Here is a 5,689-nt window from a genome sequence, read left to right as displayed (position 1 = left end):
AAAAAAAAAAAAAAAAAAAAAAAAAGGAAAAAGAAAAGGAAAAGGAGACGTCACAAGTCTGGGAAACCTTTACCGACTATCTTCAAAAAATACCGAGAAAGAGTTAAAATAACTGTTTTAGCCAGACATCAGTCTAATAATATAAATAACTTGTATAGTAATAAATGTATATTTTTACATTATACATTTGCATTATATGGTAGAGTGGGGGGAAACGTCCCCCTTAAGGACTGCGTAATTTTTTTTCCTGTGAAACAAAAGTTAAATGTGTTCAGAACAGTTATCATAGTGAAAGGAAAAGGAGACGTCACAAGTCTGGGAAACCTTTACCGACTATCTTCAAAAAATACCGAGAAAGAGTTAAAATAACTGTTTTAGCCAGACATCAGTCTAATAATATAAATAACTTGTATAGTAATAAATGTATATTTTTACATTATACATTTGCATTATATGGTAGAGTGGGGGGAAACGTCCCCCTTAAGGACTGTGTAATTTTTTTTTCTGTGAAACAAAAGTTAAATGTGTTCAGAACAGTTATCATAGTGTTTTCATGTTGTTAGATTTTTAACAAAAATAAAATTTAACCAAGGGGGTGTTTTACGCCACCTATGGGGCAAAACTCCCCTATGGGTGGGGTAAAATGCCCCCCAGTCTGACAAAAACAATTTGCTTTAAAATAAATTATAAACAAAGTATGAAATATGTCCAGAGTTTTCATGTTATTCGATTTTTAACAAAAATTTAATTTGTACCAAGGTGGCATTTTATCCCACATGGTGCAAAACACCCCCACGGGTGGGGTAAAATGCCCCCCAGTCTGACAAAGCAATTTCCTTTAAACATTTACAGCAAAATCAGAGTACAGACAGTTTTTGCTTAAAATGAAAAAGAATAATCAATAATTATGAATTACAAATTTACAACAGCATATTTGAAACATTTTGTTAGCTAATGCTAACTGGCTAGCTAACTAGCTGATGCTAACTTGAGGTAATTTTTAAATGTAAAATCCAAATATTTTTATTCAAAGTTAGAATACATTTGATGGAAAACAAAGGATTCGATGTTCAGAACAGAATAACTACAGTAGGCTAATTGCTCTTGCCCCCTGGGGGCGTTTTACCCCACAGACTGTTTGAAAAAAAAAAAATGATGTCTTTGAGATTGCAGCGATACATGACATGGTGAAAAATGACTGAATGAATAATAGGCTACTTAAAGTAGGTTAAGATGAATTTTAAAATCCGCCCGTTACAGTGTTACTAACTGTGAAAATGCACCATCACAGTCTCTACCCTACAGAGGAAATCTGTATGTTTCATAATCTCCTATTTGCATACATAACTCTGCCTTGATTGACAAGCCCATGTGCGTATTCTGCTCATGTGATGAGTATATCATTTGTTCTATCTTACTGTCATATTACTGTCATATTGTCTAGCCTCCATCTCCCCTATATCCCTCTCTCTTTTCAGCCTCTGTCTCCTCTTGTATCTTTACAGCCGGCGTCTCTTATCACACTCTTCTCGTAATCCTACACATCTTAACCAAATTCCTTTGGCAGCAGGTGCAACGGCCTTGTGACCTGAGTATGTGACTACGTAAACACGCGCCTCTACTAAATCAGTGCAATCAGTAAAGTGATGAAAGATCCTACATTGTTTGCTCAGATTCCTGACAACAATTTCTTTTGACAACGTGTTCCAGCTGCAGCAGCCTCTGAACAATCGCGTGGTTTATTCTTCCGCTGCTCTTATCGCAGGTGATTGTTCATTTGAAATGTATGCAGTAGGCTATTGCGTGAGCCATAAATAACAGGAATTAGAGAGCTATAATTAACCAGCTGTCTTTTTCTCCATATTTACCTCAGGTCACGCAGGAACAGCTGAGCACATCCTGCAGCCGCCGACCATTCAGGGGCCCTAATCTGAAAATTATGCACAGTTTAAATACAAAAGCTGTTATTTTACTCATTATCAGTAGGAAAAAGCAATGCAATTTAATGCCAATTTAATAAAAAAAAATATTGGTACATTATTGATGTATTTGTTATATTTTAGGATAAAAAGATTAAATTACGGAAAAGGATGGACTGTTGTAGATATATGGACAATATGTTTACCCTTAAAAAAAAGTTGGTTAGCTGGTCTCATGGCCTGACTAAGCTGGCTATGCTGGTGTGTTATGCAAGTTTTAGAGGGATTTTCAGCTAGTTGACCAGCTAAACAAACAAACACCAGTTCAGCCAGGCTGAAAACTACAACCCCAATTCCAGAGAAGTTTTGTAAACATGCAATAACATCAAGAATCTGTGATTTGTTCCGGCTAATTGCTCTTGCCCCCTGGGGGCGTTTTACCCCACAGACTATGTTTGAAAAAAAAAAAATGATGTCTTTGAAAATATAATTATATTTTTATTAAATAACACGTACTCCCGATCTACAGGCCCTACTGTTCTCATATCATATAGGCTATAACTGATGTTCTACCAAAACAACAAGCTTTAAAACACTTTTTTTCTTACTGCTGAAAATTAGGTCTCTTACTGTGAAATCCGTTTTCTCTCTGGTAACGTTACATGATCACCAGTGTAAGCTTCATGGTGAAAACTTCTACATCACTCTCGTCAACGTAGTCCATAGTTACAATAAAAATGTATCTTAACTTTATCTTGTGGTTAGCTCTTAAAGGGGGTTGATCGCAGAAAGTACTAACGCTACAATTAATGGCTCACTGACCCCCCCTCCCTGTGATGAAGCTGTGTTGGCTTGTTAAAACTAGTACAAAGAAAAGATTTCCAAAGTTTTCACTGACCAACGTAAATGTATTTTGTAATTATGAACAAATTTTGATTTTGATGGCTGCAACACATTCCAAAAAAGTTGGGACAGAGGTAAAATAAAAGGGAAAAGATTATGCTGCGGTGTTAAATATAGCCACATGGGCTCAGGAGTACCTCAGAAAACTGCTGTCACTTAACACAGTCTGCTGCTGCATTAAGAAATGCAACTTGAAACTCTGTTACTCTAGGAGAAAGCTATACATCAATTCTATTCAGCGATGCTGCCGGGTTCTGTGGGCCAGAGTTTGTTTCTGGAAAAAATGGATTTCGAGTTCTCAGTCCCAAAGACCAAAGGGACCATCCAGACTTTCATCAGTGACAGATGCAAAAGCAAACATCTGTCATGGTATACGAGTGCATCAGTGCAAATGGCATGGGTGACTTGCGTATGTGTGAAGGTACCACTGACATGGAGGCATATATTGGAGTTGTACAGAGAAATATACTGCCTTCAAGATTATGTCTTTCATGGGAAGTCCATGGTTATTTGATCAAGACAATGCCAGCTCTCATTCTGCATGTGCTACACCAGCGTTTTTCTGTAGACTCAGAGTGAATGTGTTAGACCGGCCTACCTGCAGTCCAGATCAGACTCCTATTGAAAATGTATGACCAATCATGAAAAGGAGAATCAGACAACAACAATCATAGACTGCTGAGCATCTGAAGCCTTGTTTCAAGAGAGACTGGACAACAATTTTGCTTGCAAAACTTTAACAATTAGTATCCTCAATTCCCAAACAATGAAACATTGTAATTAAAGGAAAGTTGATGTGACTGTGTTAAACGTGCCTCTGTCCCAACTTTTTTGGAGTGTGTTGCAGCCATCAAAATCAAAATGTGTTCATATTTACAGAATACATTTACGTTGGTCAGTGAAAACTTTTAAAGCTTTTAAAGTTAAAGCGAATAAACAAATCACAGATTCTTGATTTTATTGCATTTTTACAAAATGTCCCAACTTCTCTGGAATTGGGGTTGTAACTATATCAACTGACCACTAACTGTGTTTTAAAGAACATAACATTTGTTTTTGTTTTTTATTTGTTTGCATGTTGATTTATTTATTCTTATTTATATTTTGCATTATGTTTTTATCTATTTATTCGTTTAAGGGAATAGGTCCCCTAAAAATGAAAATGTGCTTAAAATTAGCTATAATAAAAATCCACAATTCCTTCCTCCAGTGAAGTTGTCCTCTCACATCAAAATCCACCAACGTATCTGGGTAGAACTGTTTTAAACTGTTTTTGCTGGTAAACGGCGCTTGATCTGTGCATATTTCTCTTCTGATTCAGATGAGATTACTTTTTCACTAAAGAAAGCAATATATATATATATATATAGAGGACTTGAATTTTAGCTGAAAGCAATGATATGAGTATAAAAATGTAATAATGATGGATTCATTTATTATAAATGTGCAGCTTGTGAGTGTTTTATCAGCTGTTAAGGACTCTCATTCTGACGGCACCCATTCACTGCAGAGGATCCATTGGTGAGCAAGTGATGTAAAAATCTTCTAAAGCTAATTTAAAACGATAACTCATCTAGCTTGGATGCCCTGAAGGTGAGTAAATTTTCAGCAACTTTTCTTGAAAGACAAATAGAATAAACACGTTTTTCACATGCTGGTTATTTACCAAGGGTGTCAATAGTGGAGGGCGCTGCATGTTTAATCAAGACAAGTTGAATAAGCAACGGTTTAATGACAGGTCACACACACCCACAAACGTATTTACGGGTCACTTAAAACCTGCGCTCCACTGTGCAAAACAACCATTGAAACTTCATGACCTTATTCCTTTTGTATGCTCATATATACGAAATAAAAACAATGAAAGAGGAGACAGAGAATAATAAGTCCAGGCAAAGCTGTGGGTTTGATGCCAGCTTACATAACTTCATCTTACAAAACTGTTGTTTTAAGCACTGTGGCTGTGATGGAAATAGCTAGAACAAAAAATAATAATAAAATGAAGCTTTTTGACAACAAACAGAATACAGAGAGATAATGGTTAATAAACTCAAATGTTTAAAAATGAATAATGGATCATGTAAATTTGATGTAAATGTAATTAATATAATCAGTATAATTTAATCATCCATTCATCCATTCTTCGAACTTCTTGCATTAATTAATAAAATATAAATGTAACATGATCCCATGACAAATTTTGCTCAGAGAGAAGGAACCCTTATAATGTCGACACGGCTCATTAAAAGCCACAGCCCTACAAAAATGCACAGCATCTTGTGAGATGAGATAGCTGGTTCATTGACAGTTTCAAAGACATACTCCTTTTTCACAATATTTTCATGACTCTTTATGAATTCATGACTCCAAAAAGAAGCTCCGGGCTTGTTATGTTGGCATGGATCCCACTACAAGCAGATGTTTTCACATGATTGATATTGTGACTGTAACTGTGGTATGCAGTTCCAGTGTACATGCTAAGATTTCAGCTCAGGATTTTCCTTAAAGGGGTCCTATTATGCGTTTTCACTATTTCAACTTTAGTTAGTCTGTAATGTTGCTGTTTGAGCATAAAAAATATCTGCAAAGTTACAAAGCTCAAAGTCCACTTCAAAAGGAGATATTTTATTTAACAGAAATCACTTTTCAAAAACTACAATGAACGACTCGCTTGGACTACAACGCATATTTTCCGGGATTTGTGATATCACAAATATCGACGAATGGGACGAGACCTGGTTGAGCTGCACTAGAGAAGGCAACGAGTGTTATCACTATGTCGGAGACACGCTAGTTTTCCCAAGACAGACGAACTTAGAGTGGTTACAATCATCCGGGTTTAAATCGCGCTCAAATTGATTTGATTT

Source organism: Sinocyclocheilus anshuiensis, unplaced genomic scaffold, assembly GCF_001515605.1.
Source record: "Sinocyclocheilus anshuiensis isolate Anshui unplaced genomic scaffold, SAMN03320099.WGS_v1.1 scaffold454, whole genome shotgun sequence".
In the NCBI taxonomy this organism is placed as follows: domain Eukaryota; kingdom Metazoa; phylum Chordata; class Actinopteri; order Cypriniformes; family Cyprinidae; genus Sinocyclocheilus; species Sinocyclocheilus anshuiensis.
This window is presented reverse-complemented; position numbering follows the sequence as displayed.